Source organism: Mastigoproctus giganteus, chromosome 9 (assembly GCF_048544385.1).
Source record: "Mastigoproctus giganteus isolate SK-2022 chromosome 9, ASM4854438v1, whole genome shotgun sequence".
Taxonomy (NCBI): Eukaryota; Metazoa; Arthropoda; class Arachnida; order Uropygi; family Thelyphonidae; genus Mastigoproctus; species Mastigoproctus giganteus.
In genome coordinates, this window is record NC_143583.1 from 165,203,017 (window position 1) to 165,224,175 (window position 21,159).

General features: G+C 35.5%; 1 protein-coding gene across 1 annotated transcript in view; it reads left to right on the forward strand.

The window, feature by feature from the left end:
- Window positions 1-21,159, forward strand: part of LOC150080869 (voltage-dependent calcium channel type A subunit alpha-1-like) — a 1,489,217-nt gene that overhangs the window by 101,913 nt on the left and 1,366,145 nt on the right. The gene's annotated exons all lie outside the window — the stretch shown is intronic.

Here is a 21,159-nt window from a genome sequence, read left to right on the forward strand (position 1 = left end):
CACGTGAATAACAGCATATCAGAGCTGAAAAATTACAAAATTAATGGAAAAAACGGCAATTTTTTGCAAGCAACAAGTAACAGAAATGCAATTTATTCAGGGACAAAACGTCATATAACACAACATCTCAGAGTTAAAATTAAGAAAAATCAACACGAAAACAGCAATTTTGTTTCGAAACAAGAAACGAAAAGTAATACCATGTGCGACCAACGACCGGTTTTTGCTTGAATCCCTCCCAAAGTCGCTTTAAAACCTAACCTTTTGTTCACTAAACACAAATGAAAGTTGATTAAACACAAATCCCTCTTAATTGTTCCCCCCCCCCAACAACTGGTTTTTGCTTGAATCCCTACCAAAGTCACGTAAAAATGTAATCTTTTTTCACTAAACACAAATGAAAGTCCATTAAATATGTGATGCCTCTTAATTGTTTTTTTGTCTAAGGTAAAGAAAGCCCACATGAGAAGCATGCAAAAGTTCAATGAAATTTACTGGTAAAAGTACTTTGTCTTAATGGCGTTTGTATTGTTGCTCGCTCGGTAAACAGACTGTGGGTGTTATTGGGCTAGAGTAGAAGTTTAATTCCACTGGAGCTTGAAACCCTCCCGAAGTGGAGGGGGCATAACCTGACCTTTTTTCTTTAGATTCACTAATCGAATCCCTACCAAAGTCACGTAAAAATGTAATCTTTTTTTCACTAAACACAAATGAAAGTCCATTAAATATGTGATGCCTCTTAATTGTTTTTTTGTCTAAGGTAAAGAAAGCCCACATGAGAAGCATGCAAAAGTTCAATGAAATTTACTGGTAAAAGTACTTTGTCTTAATGGCATTTGTATTGTTGCTCGCTCGGTAAACAGACTGTGGGTGTTATCGGGCTAGAGTAGAAGTTTAATTCCACTGGAGCTGAAACCCTCCCGAAGTGGAGGGGGATAACCTGACCTTTTTTCTTTAGATTCACTAATCGTAAAAATGTGTTTGTAAAAAATGTTTGTAACGTAGTTTCACCGTTAAACATTTTTGAAGTTTGCTGTGCTTCTTGTGTGGGCTTCCTTTGCCTTTTGTTTTTTCTTAATAAACAATTTATCCACTAGTCCACCAGTGATTCTAAAGAAAAAAGGTCAGGTTACTCTCTCCACTTCGGGAGGGTTTCAATCTCCCATGGGATTCAATTTCTATTCCTGACTGATAACACCCACTGTATTTTTACTGAGCGAGCAACAATACAAATGCCATTACGGCAAAGTATTTTTACCGATAAATTTCATCGAACTTTTGCATTCTTCTCGTCTAGGCTTTCTTTACCTTCATTTTTTTCCCAACGACCGGTTTTTGCTTGAATCCCTACCAAAGTTGCATAAAAACTTATCTGAAAACCTAACCTTTTTTCACTAAATACAAATGAAAGTCGACTGACATGCAATATGTCAGTCGACTTTCATTAACAATAAAATTCCTCTTTGTATATGCACAATATGCCAATTGAATTTTTTTTTTTTTAAAGAAGGTTACAACTGTCACAATACTAGATTAATGAGATGGGAAAAGAAAACTCACCTCATTAGTCCTGGCATGCGGGCTCGTGGCAGCAAAAAACAATGAAACAGTTTACCTGCAGGATGGAACAGGATACATGACAAACTCAGGTTGACACGAGGAACCACGTGGCAAGCTAACCCAATATTAATTTTTGGACACTTACAGTAATTAGAAAGAAGTTAAAGGAAAAATATGAACAATTTATGAATATTTCCAATTTTCACTTTTCTTTAACTTAGGACGACACAAGGTATCATGTAGCAAGTGAACATAAACAGCAAACCCAGCAAGCAAATGTGACTACAAAATGATACGAATTTGCATTCACAGGTGCAATGATGTTGTGTCACGTGACAACTGCCTGAAATGAAGTGGGGGATGTAGTGAGTGGGCTGAGTCACAACCTGTCAACCACTGCTTTCCACCACTTCTCATAGCCATTTAGAAGGGTGTACTGTTAACTGGAGTTCAGCAGACGACTGCACGTGGTGGACGTCACATGTCATAACAGTATGTTGGAGCTGAAAAACAACAAAGCTAACGGCAAAACGGCAATTTTTTCGGAGCAGCAAGTAATTTATTTGAGGAAGACAACGTGGCACGTAACATTATATTTCAGAGTTAAATGAAGAAAAATTTACACGAAAATAGCAATATTTTTTCATAACAAGAAACAAAAAGTAATAGAGGCGGTCCCCGGTATCTGAGCATTCATTATCCTACTCCCCGCAGTTACGAGGATTTGAAAATTAAAGAATTAAAGCTTTTCCCCCAGAGAAAATTGACTAATCACTTGAATATTTTTTTTTGTGAGAATGATCTTCATCATCATGGAACAAATGCTAAGCACGAAGTTAAAGACATAAGGAAATGCTACAACATAATTTTATCTGAAAATATACGACAAAAAAAATGCGAACAACTCTGGATTCATTCTTTACTTGTACAACTGAAAAATAGTGTAACTTGAATAAACTTTACTTAACCTTATATTATGTAAAGTATTAAAATAAAAGTCTTATAAAATAATTTTCCCATTTTTCAGTTCCTTCATCCACTTTTTTAATATGTACAAGTACATAAATTCCATTGCTATATAATAGCTGTGTAGATGCATCACATCTACTCATCCTTCACAAAAAGCTGTCCATGTATTTCATTACCTCGAATAATGCTTCACTTGCCATACCAGGCAACCTGCCCATCTACCGATGAAAAGCCAACTAGCTTTGGAACTGTGCTGTCTGGGTGGTGGCACCCACTACCCAGACTATATGCTTTTCACACTACTATCATAGTTTTTCTATGGTGTATCTACACAGATATTATATAGGTATAGAATCGTAAACTCTTAAAATATTATGCCAGGTTGCATTTAGTTTTATTTAAATAATAACCTTTACAAAAATTGGTCCACGTTTTTAGTGGAATATTCTGGAACCAATTATACTCGGATAACGAGGATCCCTCTACCACATGTGGCCGATGACCAGTTTTTTCTCTAATCCCTTCCGAGTCACGTAAAAACCTAACCTTTTTCACTAAACACAAATGAAAGTCGATTAAACATATGACCCCACTTTTCCTTAAATCAGAATGACATGAGCTACCTCATAGCAAGTGAACGTAACCAGCAAATCCAGGAAGCAAATAAGACTATGAAACAATACGACTTTACTATTGCAATGACATTGTGTCATGTGATGACCACCTGAAATGAAGAGTGGGATGCAGTGAGTGGGCTGAGTCACAACCTGTCAGTCACTGCTTTCTCCTGCTTATTGTCGCCGTTTTGAAGGGTGTGCCACTAAGTGGAGTATAGCCACAACTGCTGCCATTTCCTTTGCCTTTTTTGAAACTAATTTTGTTAATTGTTAGAAATGCTGTTATACATAATTTAATTTAAAATAATTTATTGCATGGGAGGGGAGAAACTGCAACCCAGGGCAAAAGATAAAGGGAGGGTGAGGAAGCTCTAACCAGCGACTGAAGGAGGGACTCTACAGTTGTAATGTAACCTTCACTAATTTGCACCTGAATTTGTAACAGGTACAATTGCATGGCATCTGTTTAGTAAACCTGTTTTTTTTTTTTTAATTATATTAAACCACCACTAATAATAATAAAATTGTTATAATTTTTTCTCCTTTTAGAATTTTTCAGGCCCTGAGTCCCCCACTCCCGAAACAACTTCTAGGTATTTTTTAATTTTAAAAAGCAAGAGACCACCTAGAAATGATTCTTGAGTAGACGGCAATGAAAGATCATATAAAGCGCTTGATTTTGTTATTAGCTCCACGTCAGTGGTGGACTGGTAGACCCAACCTGAATGTCTTTATTTTTGTGAAATGTTCTCGATTAGCCGGCGAAATCAAAGCGTAATGGCAAGGTAGATAGCTGTCGCTGTTATCTCACAGACACCACATGGGAACAGGAGTTGTCTAAAAGAAAGAAGATTTTGCTGACCTTGCGTATGTTAAACCACAATCAAAAATTTAATGTCCCATAACTTGTAGCACATTGAAATGAAAAAAAAAAAAAAATGTGTACAACCAGTTACAGAATATTGGTGGGGAAAGGTACACAGGAGGATTTGATTTCATTTCCAGATTTAAAAAGAATAAAACCTAAAAAAGTGGCACCTGTCAGCACTAAGGTAGCAAAAACTCAAAACCAGATCGTTTTACTCTGAAGGCAGATAGTATGCTAAGTTCGCCTTTGCAGTTAGTACTGTCTTTCATTTTTATAGTAACATCATTGCAAAGATTTAAATTTTGTGTACAGCATTTATGGAGCATTTTTAATTTTTTTTTTACTTTTTATGAAGTAATAAAATCTTTTTGCGAAGCAATGTAATCATTTACGAAACAGTAAAGCACAGTTATCTGCTATATAACTAAGGCCATAAAGTGATCAAGTGGCTGATTTAGTTGTTTTCTTGTTAATAGTATACCCACAAACTAACTCAGCCATTTGGTCACATTGTCACACTGCTCCTTCCTCCCCATAGCTGGACCGGAAACCTGGGAAGAAAAGTCATCTCTCCATGGCCAAAATCAGCAAAACGAACTAGAAACATATAAGATTCATCGATCCAAACATGACCATTTCTTAGATTGGTGTGGTGCTAATAGCCAAAACAAGATTTAAATCATCTTGTATTGCAGTCTACTCCAGAATAATTCTGGGTGGTCTCTTGCTTTTCAAAATTCAAAAATACCAAGAAAACTTTATAGTTGAGATGTCAGAAGAATCAAGTGGAACATCACCAAAAAAATGACATCCTTTAGCCTCTTGTCCATTAATATTTTCCTTCATGCTACTCTAAATACTTTTATGGGTGCGATAGCTGAGTAGGATCTCATAATCCTCTGAGAACAAGAGTTGAAAACAATTATAGCACCAGAAATTATGCCTGTAAAGTGCATATTTCCTAAAAGATATAGTGGTCTAGTTCTGACAAGGAACACGAAATGAGACATGCCCTGTCTCATCAAGGCAGGGCATGTAACTGAAAATTAACCTAACCCCCAACATGCTGTTTCAAATACGATAAATTTGGCCATTCCTAGAATATCTGCAAAGGTTTAGCCGCTTGTGCTGTTTTTGGTTCACATGAGTGCTTTAACACAGATTGTAAAGTTGAGCAGCATAAATTTTCAAATTGCAGTGGCTACACATAGTCTACTACAGAAATTTCCCCTGTGGAAAAATGAACAAAAGAGTTGGCAGGGCAGCTGCGCACAAAACATCACTTACCAAGGGATTAAAAAATCAGCACAGGTGTAAAATAACACCCGACCTACTTTCGTTCAAGTAATTCAGAGGTCAGCAACAATAACTACTGCTGTGCGAAGAATGAGTGCTAGCTAAACAAACAGTTGGAGCAATTCTCCCCAAAACCCAGCTATTCTCCCCAAACAGCCTGAGAGGTGGCATTTAAAGTTTAACATTGACAAATTCAAAGTACTATATATGGGAAGCCAGTAACCTCAGAGTAGCGTATCAACTCTGTGGTACCACACTGACAGTGGTAGAGAATGAAAAGGACCTAGGGGTAATTGTGCAGGCAGATATGAAGGTTTCTGAGCAATGCAGACGGTCTGCAAGAGTAGCTCATGGTGACTTTTGAATGATATACAGGAATTTTTCTAGCTGGGATAACGAGGTGATTATCCCCTTGTATAAGGCAATGGTCAGGCCACACCTTGAGTACTGTATACAGGCAGTGGTGAGCTGTGAATATTTTAACAATGGGCTCGCAGTTTTTCCGACTTTCTGCCCAGTAAATTTAATTGGTCATGGAAGTTAAGAGTCATTCTCTACCGTATTTCATAAAAAAATTTCAACGGAAAAAATTTCTAATTCAACATGTCGAAAAGTAAACATTTCTAAAGATGTTTCAAACTTCCAACATGCATGAAAACACACACACACACACACACACACACACACACACACACACACACACACACACACACACACACACACACACACACACACACACACTTTTTTTTTTATGATAAAATTTTAATATTGCAAATAAAAAATAACGTACAATATTTCCCATAACACAAATAACATAAAGAATCACAAAACTTTCTAGAATATAAAAACAATTATTACATTAAAAAAACACACACACAAACTATTCTAGAAAAGGTACAAAAAAATCACAGCTTACCTGAAAAAAATTGTTAAACAAATATAGAAGAAAAATTTATTCCAAAAACTGCCATATAGAATGTACTTCTCTATTAATATTTGTTGCCAATCTTCTGCTTTGCTCAATAGCTGAGTGATGATTACGGAGGAACGATTTGACGTAACGATCTGGATCAAATTGAAGCAATGATTTTCTATTTAGATTTATGGTCATCATATCTGCAACGTGTTTAATTGTCGATGATGTTCTTTTTATTGTCACAATGTTATTCATTACACTGGAAGCTTGCTCAGCTTCAGCATTGCTAATTGCAATGGTTTCAAGGATTTTTATGGCTTTTTTAATTGATAAGGGAATTTCACTGGAATTTAAACATAAACTGTCTTCGACAAAATCTCTGAAATCATTAATTTTTATATTTTATTATAAAACTTACATTACTTATTCGTTTTTCACCCTCTTGCCAAGGAGAGGAAAGTTCTTCCATATTCCACATTTCCAGGTAGCATACATTTAAAATTTCTTTCAATTCCTCATCGTTAATGATATCATTGTTTTCTTTCTTTAATTTAAAATTGCTCTGTTGCATTAATAACCAATCCTTTAAGGATAAAACAATGCAGTTTAATAATTTGTCACGAGGTAATTTTTTAAATGTGTTCTTACTTTCGATTTTGATTCCTTCAAATTCTTTCGACTTCAGTATACTCTCAATTTTAGTTTCATAAGTTCCTTCCGAATTTTTCAAATTATCAATAGCATTGATAGTTCGAATAATTAATTTATCTGCTTTTACTATTGTGATGCTGCGACTTTGTAAAGCTACTGAAAGGTGAGAAAGCTCCTGCAGGATGTCGATCTTTAGTGCTAAATCTTTAAGAAATTCAAGATTTTAAAGTTGGTTTAATAATCCTGAATATTTAACTTCTGACGCAAAATGTTTGCACAAAGCAGGATAATTCCGCCAAACCTCAATTGCTGTCCGCAAGCTACAAGCCACTCATCGTGGCCCAAACACACGACTGATCTTTATAATTTCCACATCAAGTTCTTTAGCAATCATCCTCAAATCACGCTGGTGTTTCGGAGATTGTGATATAATGCATACAGTTTATTTAGAAATATTTCAAAATGATTCACTTCTTTTATATTTTTTATAGAATCATCTAATGCTAATTTCAAACGATGAGCCAGGCAGTGCCAAATAATAATGTTTGGGAATTGTTGTAAAAGTCTGGTTGAAACACCGGACTTTTTCCCCAACATTACACTAGCACCATCGGAACAAAATCCAATAAGATTTTCTTTTAAATAATTTTTGGAAAAACCATAGCTGTTTAAAGCTGTAATTATGCTGGCATGTATGCATTCAGCGGTTGTCTGTTCTAATTCAATAAGATCTATAAAAATCATACAAGGCTCAGCAAGTTCAACATGTAGGTAAAGAATTAGGACACTTTGTTTGGATAATGTTGTCGACTCATCAATTATTATGCAGATTTTGGCATTCTATTCTATTATTTTTCTAAAGATTTCCTTTTTTATTTCATTTGAAATATGTTCGGTGATTCTAAGTCCCGAAAATCTGGACTGCAACAAAACTCCTATATCAATGCCATTTTTACTCTGTAATTCCAATTCAGCTGGTAAGTCAGACATTGGCCGATTTCTTTTTACAAGACTGTACACTGAATTAAAAATTTTGGCAGTAGTTTGTATTTCTTTATCATTCAGTTTGTCAATGACATTTGGAAGTACATGCCTTTGTGATTCTTCCTTTGTTTTTAAGAATTTTTTATGTGCCATTGACTCATCGTGAATGGATAGTTTTTTGCGCAAAGATGCCTGTCTACTATTTTTATTCTTTCCATTTGGCTCTACCTTAATTTCCGCCGCCTCCGTAGCCAGGTGGGAAGGAGCAGCAGTGCGTAGCACACGCTTCTTGATTAGACCGGGGTTCGAGCCCGTCACCACCAAATACGGAGGATGCGGAAAGGTCAAGGGAATGACCACCGCATATCCTCCGAGCAATATGGCCTTAGTTGCTAATGCTCCTAAAAAAAAAACCAAACAAACAAACCTTAATTTCCATCCATTCTTTTGAACCATGACAACGTTTTTCTTGTTCAACACCTAAGTTTTTATACTTAGCACAAACAGAACAACCTAATTTTCCATTTTGGATGTATAGCCACTTGTACTGAGTTTTAAAAAAAATTGCTTGCTTCTCATTCCAACAATCGGGTAGTTGCTGTTCCACTTCATAACTAACATATTGATCATTAATAATATCTTCATTATCAGTGTTTGTATTCGTAGAATTATTTGAAGAAATAATGAAAATCAATTTTCATTATTTCACTGGCAGAATCCGTAGAAGCAGATTTATTTTTTTTGTCTTTTCCAAAAAAAATTAATAAATTGGACTGTCTTTTCATAGCTAATAAATTTAAAAAAGCATTATATTATTTAAAAATTATAAAGAAACTAAAAATTAGATTTAAAATTATAGATTTTAATAAATACTTGATAATAAGCAATACACAATACACTTCTCTCCGGCACAGAAAGTCAACTAATTACTTTCTCTATCCTACCTACCCTCATACACAAATCGGCTTATTTCAATTGCTCACTTATCCCTACCACATGGCTTAAGACAATCGTTCGGATTGGTTACATGAAATATAGCATGCTGAGTGACATTTCAGTGTTGTCTGTTCGCAAATCTACTCTCATTAGGCAATCCTATGCCTGTAGCAAAAGTAATATGAGTACACCCCCATTATATGTAGGTCGTCAATCTTCATGAATTTATAAAAATCACTACTGAAACGATCTATAATTCGCATGTATTTATTAATAAAATAATACAATGGATATAATAAAACAAAATATCAAATAAAAAGAAACTTACAAATACTCGTTTTTATCTACAAAAAAATTATCCTATACAAACTACAAAGAAAATATGTACATATAACTACAAAGAAATAAAAAAAAAAAAAAAAAACCCACAGATATATAGTTTACATTTATATATGTAGAATAAAATCATAGAAACAAAATATTGCGAAATATAATATAGAATGCTTTGAAAATAATAACAAACTAAAAATATGTAACGAAGATGTATTTTTAATTGAATTTTTTTCGCTTTTGCTGAAGCAAAATCATCAACAATGTTATCATAGTTTGTTTTGTGCAACGTGATTTTCAATGGATATAATTGATATGTTGGTTAGTCGTTCTTGTCCAGTTGTTCATCTAAGGTGATTTTTAATCCATTTAAGTTGACCAAAGGTGATTTTTAATCCATTTAAGTTGACCAAAGGTGATTTTTAATCCATTTAAGTTGACCAAAGGTGATTTTTAATCCATTTAAGTTTACCAAAGGACCTTTCACAATAAAGGACCTATTACAGGCAGGGTAAGAAAAATCTTAACGCTATTTCTGTTTGGATAACATTTTATTAGACAATACTTGTGAATGATTCGGAGAAGTTTAAAGGGGGTTGCAGATTTTATATCCCACAGAATTGATAAAACATGATTTTTGAAACTTTGAATTTCTGTTGAAATATCTGATGCATTTAAATCTTTATTGGGTTTTAATGCAAGGTCGGAAGCAGCCTTCTGAGTCAGATATATTAATTAATGCGAGTGAAGTACGAAATAGAAAATCAAATTCTGAAGAAATAGCATTCAGTTTTTCAAAACTAGTGCTGAAGTCATTGACAAGAACATCCAAAACGTATTTAATTTCAATACAAAATTTTTTTGTTCTGTGGATAAGTTGAAACCGTCGGCAAATTTGTAAAGTGACATTTTTCTTTCTTGTGGAAATGTAGCTGGTATATCCGTTTTTTCTGCTGTGGTAACAGCATATCCAAAAATAACTTGAAATTCATTTTCCCCTATTTCTTTGATGTTTTATCAATCTGCTTATTAATTGTATGCAAACCTTTAGCTTGCAATGCTTTATTTACACTGTCAGTGTTATAAAGAATTTTATTCCAAGTACCCAATCTGCATAAAAATGGATAGTCTGTTTGTACAAGCACCTTTGAGCAATACTGATAGTTTCTGTATTTGCCGACCTATGTTCAATATTAATAAGTGTTCATGAACTTTTATCTGTAACAACAAAGATTTTATAGCTCGTTCTTTGGACGATGATCTTCTGTCTGTATGTCCTTTAAGTGTAGGGCTACCAGATGTCCTCATTTCCGAGGACATGTCCTGATTTTTAGGACCTCCTCGCAGATTTTACACTTGCGTCCTATTGTTTTGTAATTTAAAAAAAATCATCTCATCATAAAATGAATGTTCATTAAATGTTCTGTGTGTTGCACCTTCGGTCCACACAACAGAATAAATCTCGCACTCTGCACTCGGCTGGGGCTCCCCAGGCCTGGCCAGCAAACCTTCTCTCTCTTTTATTTTTATTTATTTTAATAATTATTATTTTGAATTATATATATATTTCCCCCCCCCCTCTAACAGTTATCCTGTATTGGGGCTCCCCTGGGCCGGGCGAGTCCTCCTCTCCTTCTCCCTCTTCACTTTGCACTTATTTTCTTTTCCTCTCTGGGAAACTCTTTCCCCAGGGAGGAGGGCTAGCAGATAGTAAGGAAGGTCTTGCTTCCCAGGGCTAGGGATGATTACCTGGAAGCAGTTGTCCAGGTAATCGCTGTTTCTTGGTAGCCAAAACACTACACTACACGCAGAACATAAACACACATATAAGCTCACAGACAAAATTTTTATGTCCTATCAGTTTCTCCCATGCGGGATGAAAAACTTATTTTCTATTTATATTTTTTCTCTCTTACCCCCTCTTCCATTATCCTGTTCAACCGGCACCTTTTTTTTTTTTTTTTTCCTACACGACACACACTGGCCTTACCTTGACGGAGTCTGTAAAAACTGAACAGAGCAACGAGGCGGAGATGAACATCTGTTCTAGAAGCCACCCATACAAAAACACAAAATACAAATACAACAGAATAAATAAAAATAATGCACTGGTTGCATTAAGTGAACTATATTAACAGAAAATTTTACTTTTTTATTATCCCCAAATTACACACATGGACTAAACTTCATCATTTGTCTACTTGAAAATCGATGATAGTAGATTATTTGACCAATTTATGAATTTTAAGGAACTTGTTTTTGAGAAAAAGAAAGATGATAATTAGGAAATTTATTAGCCAATAGAAAGTCAGCTGAATATTTTAATCAATGCAAGAGTACCGAAGTATGTTCAGAGCTTTTAAAAATTGCTCAATATACATTTTCTATTTTTGCCCACAATAGGAACATAGAGAGTGTATTTTTGTTAAATCAATGGAGCGACATTAGAAATAAAATGGAAACAAATAACTGTAAACAGTATTTTATTGGTTACTTATAATTTTAAAATGGATTGTAAAACATTTTATAATTACTTTTGTTATAATCCAAACTTACTGAAAATGATTGTCAGTAACAATAACCAATTATCGCAATTTTTTAATAATAAATATAATTTTTAAAATATCCTCATTTCTAAAACTAAATGTCCTAGTTTTTGAATTCTAGATCTGGTAACCCTAAATTAGTTGAAATCTTCAAAGCATTCATAAAATTTCCCAGCGACTAGCAGAACCAGAAAAAAAAAAAGTGAATATTTTTTGAACGCCGCCAAAAAAACTTATGTACACCCTTATATTTTGAAATATTTCCTTCACAGTGAAGGCCTCGATGCTGTTTCAAAATCTATCAACATTTCATCTTCAGAAAATTTATTTATTATCTCAGGTGCCCTCATTTCTGCACCCCCCCCCCACCTCCAAGACATTGCTACCACATCACTAGTTCTTTGAATACTGTCCAAACTGTCAGAACCACTCGGATATTCAGCTACTGTGACCATGTAAACTTAGACAGGAAATATTTACCGGAAGGCGTGGTTCACTCACTTCTCCAAAAAACAGATGACTGCTTGCCGGAATAAAGACAAACTACAACAGGTCGACCAGAGGCTACTATCCGTCTCGAGATTATGCGTTAATCTTCTGACTGGTTATGTAAAGCATATTCTAGTGGGAATTCTCAGTATGTGGGGCAGGTAGCTGTATTGATTTTATGGGCACCACTGACATTGCACAACAGTATTCTTTTCACCTTAATTCTAATTGCCTAAAGGTCAGAGGTGGGAACAGTGCATACAAAGTTAAGTCTCTCATAATCTGTTTGTTATATGGAAATTTCCTCTGTTCTACGGAAACTATTTTAAACGCGTAATTACCAAGAGGAATTGAAAAATAAACTCGCTATAAAGAAGTTCGTTAAACAGAGTTCTGACTGTAATTAAATCAAAAACGAAGCAATTTTAAAATACACAACTGGTCAAATGCGCCCTTAAAATGCTGCAGGGGGGTACCTCTCGCCCCACCCTAGTTCGCAGCTCTGGATACTCAATAATTGAATTCAGGATTTAATCTGTAACATAAATGATCGTTTCAACAATGGGCTCGCAAATTTTCAAAAAAATTAACAGTGTGCTCTCGCGAGTACACTATAGCTCACCACTATATACAGGTTTTGAGGCCTCATTTTAGGAAGGATGTAGAGTGTTGGAACAAGTACAGAGAAGGGCAACATGATTAGTGAATGGAACAAAGGGTTGATCTTACAAAGAAAGGCTTAAGTTCTGCAATTTGCAGCATCTGGCAACTAGGCACCTGCGAGGTGATCTGATTGAGGTGTATAAAGCTTTGAATGGTTTGGGCAGAGGTGGATTTAATGGCGGGCGCACCGGGCGTGCGCCCTGGGCCCCGACTTCTGAAGGGCCCATGCAAAACCCCAACAAATTAGTTGAACATATTATGCTATTATTAATTATATTATACATATATTATATTCAAATTTTATTGGAAATAAAACATTAATAGTACATAATATTTTTTATTTATTTAAAAAATTGGTTAACATGTATTTTTATTTTCCCTGTCTCTCTCTGTTTTTTTTAAGGGGCCCAATATTTTCTTCTGCGCCTGGGGCCTCAACCGACCTTAATCCGCTCCTGGGTTTGGGTATGCTGAATGCTGATGGGATTCTTCCTCTTGCTCAGAATAATCACCTTAGGGGCATAAATTCAAATTGAGGAAAGACAGTTGTAGGATAGATATGCAGATGTGTCTTTAGCCAGTGGGTAGTTGATTGGTGGAGCAGACTTCCATATTTTGTTGTGGAAGTTGATAGCCTAAACAAATTTAAGGCTGAGCTGGACAGGTATTTGGAATGAATGCAGGGGTGAAATGGGAAAGTTTTTTTTTTTTTTTTTTTTTGCTACTGCTACATAAGCTTGCTTGCTTTCATTGTGTGCCTATGCTAATGCTAACAGATCGACCATATCCTTGAATCCTTACGTAGTAAAACACCCAAGGTAAACAAGGCTATTAACACAGCATTCCCTGCTCCGCATAGTATTACTTATTGCAAGTATTTAGAAAGCACTGAATCTGATGATACTAAACAAATTGAATAAGCAGTCTGGAAATCGAAGTAAAAGCTCACCAAGAAGATCCAATTATCGACCATCTTGCAGAGGAAGAGATGGACATAGGAAACCATACTACCTGAAAAAAGAACAAATGTGCTCACCATAAACCATGAGCTTTTTGGAAACAAACTGAGGGACCAATCTAAACCTAAAAAAATAAAAAATAATGTGCAGCTTTTTTCAGTGGAATTGTAGAGGATAGGATATCGCAGCAACTTTGACAGTCGGGATCTTTTTGTCCAGTATGATTAATTTTCATTTTGTCTTCAAGACTGAACACCATTTATTACTGCATCGCTTAAACCTTCTGTCATCTACAAAAAAATCCACATCTGTTACATGACTAATTCTGATCATGGAGGAATTGCAATTCTGATTGACTCCAGTTAGGGCCGCGTTAATGCTACAGCGAAACCGGCCATGGTCGGGGGCTTGTGCGAAGAGGGGCCTCATTTTTGGTGTAAATATTTATTTTCTATAGTAATAATAAAAATTTCTAATAATAATAATAAACCAAGAAAACATGTAATATAAAAGCATTCTTAAACTTAAGTGTTTAAATTTTATTCTTATACCTTTTTTATTATACTGTAAATATGTTAAAAGTTTCCATTAAAATTGTTTTTATTATTACTTTTTATCAAGGAATTATTATTCACAATATAAATATAAAAACCTATTTTATTTTTTTTTATTTATTGATTGGTGGACCCCAGGGTTCCCCCATTAGCCACTGTTTAACATCATGTGGAGAGAGAAGAGTAACTATGCAACTACACAGAATTATCTACAGAAAGTAGTGAAAAATCACAAATGGATTTTTCAGAAAGAGAAGACAATAGAAATTAAGGAAGAAAAAAAAAATGGTGTTGCCTGTCACACCCAAAAGGTTATCATTATGCATCTAAATTACAAGGGGAAGTCTTAACTAATAATAATTCTTAATTATTATACTACAAGGTTTAACAGCAATATATACACCCGACAAGAGGTTACCATTATGCATCTTAATTACAAGGGGAAGTCTAATTAATAAAACTCTTAATTACAAAATTAATCAGTTATATATACAGAATATGTGAAAATGTGGTCATGACATGAAGTCAAGTACAAATTATATGGGTAATAGTATTAATACACATATGTAATAAAAATTGAAATTAATAAGTATATACAGAGATATAATACAAGGATATATATAGCAGTTCAGAACAGCTGGGAAAATTAAAATGTGAAACAGCTCAAAGTAGTAGCTGATTACACAAGGGGGTTAAAAAGATTTAAAAAGGGTGAGGCAGGGGCAACAAGTGGAAATAAAGCAAAACAAAACAATCAATGCTAATATACACAACAATAAAAAAAAAACAACAATCAATGCTATCATACTGGAACCATTGCCATTCAGAATGATGCATATTTTACATTTTTACAATTTATATATTAAATTTCTTAGATTCAACATCAAAACAAGAAGTACCACTCATTTAAATATCTGTGCAGCTGACATATGAACATATATACTATTAACATATCAACGTGTGATCTGTCAGCATACAAAGACAGAAAATGAAACAGAGGCTTCCAAAAGATGAAAGTTCTCAGTTCACATAAAAACTATTAACATATTAACAAGAAAACTGTTAGCATGCAAAAGCAGTGTATGAAAACAGAGGCTTTCAAGAGATGAAAGTTCTCAGTGTAGTAAAAGGCTTCCAATAGTGAAAGTTCGCAAACTTTAAAAGGCGATAAGGAAGGATCTCACAGAAGAAACTTCACTATTAGTGAGGCAGTATTGAGGCAAGAATAACACTTCTTCTTTTGAAGACCCTGTTGACATAAGAATTAAACAGAATAAAAAACTCCTTAGTTTGAACAATCAGTTCCTTGTGTTCGATATAGAAGTTTGGAATGGCACAGTGTAAATCAACTCTCAGGTCACAGTAGGAAGGGCAGTCAAAAAGGACATGATCTGCAGTTTCAGTAGCACCACAAGGGCAAAGTAGTGTGTCCAAATGACCAAATGAGAAGAGTTTGAAGTTTAAGCTCCCATGCTCAGTAAGGAGAAAAGTAGCACAAAGGCTAGGAGATAACCAAAGCATTTCTTTCTTCTTAAATTCCTTGGCAATGGAGAAGTAACCTCTAGTAGCAGCACCAACAGAAGAATTAGACCAATCCTGTTGCAGCATGTTATTAAAATGGACTCTGTCCTCTTCTTAACAGAAGAAAAATCTTCATTAAAATTCAAGGTAAAACCACTAATGGTAGCAGGGTAACGTCTTTTTTAGATGATATAGAAGGTATCAATATTGCACTTCAAAAGTGTATTGGGAGTCTACCTAGCATTACCTGAAGAGCAGATGCAGATGTAGTTTTACATGATCGAGATGAGAGCAGCTCTTTGGGCTTGCAGAAGTTGTTTGATAATAGCAAGGTTATTTGCACGGTAACCCCAATCACCAGCACCATACAAAATGATGGCTAAAAAGATGCAATTATAATATAGTCGAAGGGTGTGTGCTTTGATACCCCAGTCTTGTACCTCACATGATGTAAGAACCTACCCCCGTCATCAAGCCAGATGCCAAGATACTTGACAGTAGAGTTGAAGCGAATGGGATACCATTGTATTTTATAGTTGTCGACCGATCCGGATCCAATTTACCCTTAAGTAGCATCTGACAAGTCTTCGAAGTTGACTGTTGTAATTTGTGGTTGGATGTCCAATTAAAAAGTTCTGTCATTACAAAGTTAGCTGTATCTTTCAGGCATTTTCTAGATTTTCCATTAATGATGATAGTCAAATTGTCTGCATAAGCAACCATGTTAACATTATCAAAGGATTTTGAAAGCCAACTTCCAAAAACAATATTCCAACACAGGGGCCAAGAATAGACCCCTGTGGGCAGCCCCTAGTAACACAGCAAGTAATCTCTTCAAAGTCAGAAGTGACTTTAATATGACGGTCCATAAAATAATTCTTTATGACATTATAGATAGGCGTGGAAACCTGGGCCTCCCGGGACTTCTCGAGGAAACTTTGCCACCAAAATGTATCAAAGGCTCCCTTAAAGTCCACAAAGAGACCCAGGACATATTTAGAGGGGGGGGGGGGAGATCATGATAATTCAACAACTTATGAATAGTGTCTTCAGTACCACGACCTTTGACAAAGCCAAATTGAGCATTGGAGATAAGTCCTCTAGATGTATAAGCAGACATATAAAAACCTATGTAGTATTTGTATTTATATGTATGTGTGTAATATATATATATTATATATATCAAATTTCAATATAGCCAGAGGCCTGTTTCATCCTTAATCTGACCCTGCCTCCAGTAATGCTAGAAAAAATCTAGAAGCTGTGCCCACTCGGATATCTCTCCATTTTTATCTTACAGTTGTCACCTTTTATCTTCTTCCAGCAAAGACATCTCTTACAGTGCCCTTGAAAGTCTTTAACTGTGCCCTCTCCTCCCTTCTGCATGATGGGAAACTTTAATATGTATTATTTTTTATGAGGTGATAAGAAACGGAGAAATTTGTTCAAGATAAATGACGAGATAGTTCAGAAACGTTTCTTGGAGAGCTAATTCTTGACAGTACTGAACACTGGATTAACCACTTATTTTCACTTTCCTTCTGGATCAAGTTGGGCAGTTGACCTCTTCATATGCTCAGTTGCTCTTTTTCCACTGTTCAACTTGTCTATTCATGATAAGCATATCAGTAGTGACCCCTACCCAATAGTCTGTCAATAAATGCAAATTTATCACCCTGTTTTAATTGCACAGTGAAATGGAACTTTGCAAAAGCTGATTAGGAGAAATAAAGGCAGCTAACAATTCTAGACAAAGCAGTTTTATCAAATGCATCAATTATGCTGGTGTTGCTTATATATCAAATTGAATATTACAATCTATTGAAATAGGAACTCCAAAAATGCTCAAGAGTTATCAAATAATGCTAAAACTCTAGTGAACAATGAATGCAACACTAGCCAAACAAAAGAAATGTAAGGCTTGTAATAACTTTTACAAATACAGAGAAGCTGAACAGAGCCAGAGCTAATACCAAATGCATTTAGCAAACAAACAAGTGAAAGGTGTGCAACGTTTCGCGTTTGCGATTAACATGTCCAAAAAACAGAAAAAGATTTGAAAAATTACGTGACCTAGAGAAAAATCACTGCTGGAGTTTCCCAAGGTAGAGTTCTCTCCTGAGCATTATTTACAACAGTCATTATTCCATTTGCAGAAGAGAGATGACATAAAGCGATACACTAATGATGTTATGCTACTTACTTAGATTAACCCTGTCAATCATATCACAAATATCAATAACAGGAACAAGCAAAAGCTATACCACTTAGGATCTTATCTTGATGTATACAGTATACTGATTAACCCTGCAAAATGAGTCAAAATAGTCTTGTCTCTCAACCAACCAACCAACCAACCAACCAACCAACCAAAACCCAACCCAACCCAACCCAACCCAACCAAACCAAACCTTCTCTAGATGGAATAGATTTTGATTCTAAACTGAGTTTCAAACTCTCCATTGACAAGTTGATAGCAAAATTCTGCCAGATGGACTGGGCTGTTAAAAACAACTCCCCATGTTTAGAGATTTGGAAGTGACTCAGCGCTATGTATGCACATCTGTATATTATACTCTGTCGCCTTTGGGCTTCTGCAGCAAACTTCGTGTGTACACTCAGTCAAATACTGGCTCCTTTGTTAGATTCTGCTTAAACATCATCCTCCTCCTCCTCAGCAAAGAACAGTTGTAAAGTGTTAGTTGTCTGACGGCCCCAGGGGTTTTCCCCCATCTCTGCATTGTGTACTCTGTGTAGCACAGAACTATGTGAAGGTCAGAGATTTTCAAAAACTTAAAGTGTGTGGTTATGTTGTGTTGTTCCTCTGATCATTTAGCCATTGGGCCCCTAATGGGATCCCTGTTGCTCATACTTTGCCCCAAGGAGGCAGATTAGGTAGTGGCAGGACCACTAAGTACTCTGGCAGGCCCTTCCTCCTAGTTTCTGAAGATTTCAGTGTCAAGGGCCTATTGTATGAAAAAAAAAAAAAAAAAGTGCACAAAATAAGATGGAGTAAGGGTTGAGACTGAAGGAGAGAGGAATAGATAGAGATATGGGGATGATAGGGAAGACAGCCTTAGGAGTTCAGTGGGGACATACCCCACCAGAAGCCCAGCAAGGCCCACTCTCACCAAGTGAAAGCAGAAGGGATGAAAGATACCACTCAAGTTGGCTTTGTATAGATCACCAAATGGCGTGATGGCAGCTAAGCTGTGGTTATGGATCCTTGCAGGTTGTGAGAGACGCAAAGCAAGAAAGTAATGCTGAAGATGAAGTAATGCACTTTGTGCACACAATTTGGTGCACAGTTGTGATGACGACCTAATTAAACTTGCCAGATTGCTGTCCTTTGTAATGGAAAGTCACTTCATGCTAACTGCAAAAAATTGTAACATCGCCAAAATAACCTTCAGAATTATTTTGGAGCCAAACATCTGAGAACTGTGCAGCTGAAGAATCTCTCAATTTGGATTAAGATCAGCTCTCGCCAACAGATATGTCCTCTCTGATCGTTTTCTGTAAATATGTGAAGGATTAGAAATACCGGAAACAGATCCTAAATGGCCTAACCAGTTGCTCTGTATAAAATCACATATGGGTTGGTGGAGGCCCATGATCATGTAATATTCATGGGGTGGCTGGGATATTCATCTTCTTAATGCTTTGTAAAGGACATTTTCAAAAACACAAGAAAGATGTTCTGTCTCTGTCACAATACAAGAGCAGCTAAACAGAAATATAAGCAATATTAATAATCTACAAAATGTATAGTGTATCAATGAATGAATTGAAATATCTAAAATTTGGTTTGTATTTATGCCTCTTAGGAGTGAACCAGAATTCTCGAATGATGTGCAGCTCCGTCCTGCAAGGGTATTTTCAGTTCCAAACAAAATGTAAAATCCATGGCATTGCTGCTGTAAAGGGTATATTGTCAGGGCCGTACTTATAAATAGGCACATGTGGCATTAGTGTCTGGCCTCACAATATAGAGGGCCTAGTGAGGCCTCTGTAATCTCAAATTTTTAAAGCGATTTCTTTTTTAACACCCTAATCTAAACTAGGGCCCACTTGTACCTTGCATGTAATCATAGACAGGTGAAATTTACTGAAAATGTAGATGACTTATTTCTCCGAAAGAACAGATTAATTTCCAGAATAAAAAAAAAATCACTATTCTGTAATAGGGTGTAACAGTAGAACAGGTTGACCACAGAGTATTATCTGCGATGGGAATATGGCTTAATCTTTTCTGCTTGACTATGAACACAAGAAAGCAGTTGACCAGTGCGACTTCTCGGTACAGAATGTGGGAGAGGCGGTTGTAAATGTGTTACGAGCACCACTAAATTGTAGAATGTTAAATCCTTTTAGCTCTTAATTCGGCCTTTCTACAGCAGCTCTCTCACTCTCTCTCTTTTTCTCTCTCTCAGGGTTACTCGGAAATTGTTTTTTGGCTGGTGCAGCATAAGCCTCAGGTTTCCTTGCACTATATGGCTAATAATAATAACTATGCCAACAAAAATGTTTCAAATATTGAGTACATGTATATGTACAATATTATTAATGATGGACCTAGATCAACATTTACAAATCTTGAAACAATTCTGAAAATATTTCTCGTGATGCTTGTGACAACTCAAATTATGAATGAGCTTTTAATCAGATCACATTAATGCTATGTGTGTTTGTTTTAAGACACATTCAGTGTTGGGTTATATTGGCATGGAATGAAACAAATTCAGTCTGAAGAAAATTATTGGAGAGATATTTTAAAAAGAATTATTCCTATTGTTCAGGTTTTGAATAAACTTGGTTTAGGATTTAGTAGTAATGACAAAATTTATACAGAATGTAGCGGTAAATATTATTATTATTAGCCATATGGTGCAAGGAAGCCTGAGGCTTATGCTGCACCAGCAAAAAAAAAATTTCTAAGTTCTTTCTCTGTGTGTGTGTGCATGTAGGACCCAAGGTTTGACAAGCCCAAAACCTGTGATGAATTTATAGAATTGATGACAAAAAAAGTTGATGGTTTCTGAAATTCGAGAAGCAAAATATTTTTCTATTATTGTTGATTCAACCCCTGATATTAGCCATGTTGATCAATTAGTGTTTATTTTAAGATAAATGTCACAAAACGGTATCGTCAAAGAACGATTTTTAGGTTTTCTTCATATAGAACGTCAAAATGCTGAATATATAGAAAAAACTATTTTAAAAAGATTAGGAGATTTATCAATTTATATTACAATCTGCAAAGTTACAGTAATGGTTCAAATATGGCAGGAAAGTACTGT